The sequence below is a fragment of the Nomia melanderi genome, unplaced genomic scaffold (genome assembly GCF_051020985.1).
Source record: "Nomia melanderi isolate GNS246 unplaced genomic scaffold, iyNomMela1 scaffold0014, whole genome shotgun sequence".
Taxonomy (NCBI): Eukaryota; Metazoa; Arthropoda; class Insecta; order Hymenoptera; family Halictidae; genus Nomia; species Nomia melanderi.
This window is the reverse complement of record NW_027475130.1, coordinates 1,212,851-1,213,805: the sequence shown is the minus strand read 5'-3', so window position 1 is coordinate 1,213,805 and position 955 is coordinate 1,212,851.

Sequence of the window (955 nt, the reverse complement as noted above, 5' to 3'; positions counted from 1 at the left end):
CTCGGCCCCTGGTGGCCCGAGGTCGTGCCCGCTGCACAGGTTCATGCGCCAGAGCCTCCTACAGACAATGCATTTTGATTTATTGCGCTATCTCTAATAGCACCCGAGATATCACCATATTTATATTGGATTTTTCCGTGACCGTGAGAGTCCGACCCCATGAGACGGTGGTTTTCTCGGCCCCTGGTGGTCCGAGGTCGTTCCCGCTGCACAGATTCATGCGCCAGGGCCTCCTGCAGAGTATGCACTTTGATTTACTGCGCTATCTCTAATATCACCCGAGATATCACCAGATATATATTGGATTTTTCCCTGACCCAGAGTGTCCGAACACATGAGACGGTAGTTTTCTCGGCCCCTGGTGGTCCGAGGTCGTTCCCGCTGCACAGATTCATGCGCCAGGGCCTCCTGCAGAGAATGAACTTTGATTTATTGCGCTATCTGTAATAGCACCCGAGATATCACCAGTTATATATTGCATTTTTCCTTGACCCTGACAGTCCGGCCCCATGTGTCGATGGTTTTCTCGGTCCCTCGTGGTCCGAGGTCGAGCCCGCTGCACAGATTCATGCGCCAGGGCCCCCTGCAGATAATTCACTTTGAGTTATTGCGCTATCTGTAAAAGCACCCGAGATATCACCAGATCTATATTGGATTTTTCCCTGACTCTGAGTGTCCGACTCCATGGGACGGTGGTTTTCTCGGCCCCTGGTGGTCCGAGGTCGTACCCGCTGCACAGATTCATGCGCCAGGGCCTCCTACAGACAATGCACTTTGATTTATTGCGCTATCTGTAATAGCACCCGTGATATCACCAGATATATATTGGATTTTTCCCTGACCCTGACAGTCCGGCCCCATGAGACGGTAGTTTTCCCGGCCCCTGGTGATCCGAGGTCTTTCCCGCTGCATCGATTCACGCGACAGGGCCTCCTACAGACAATGCACTTTGGTT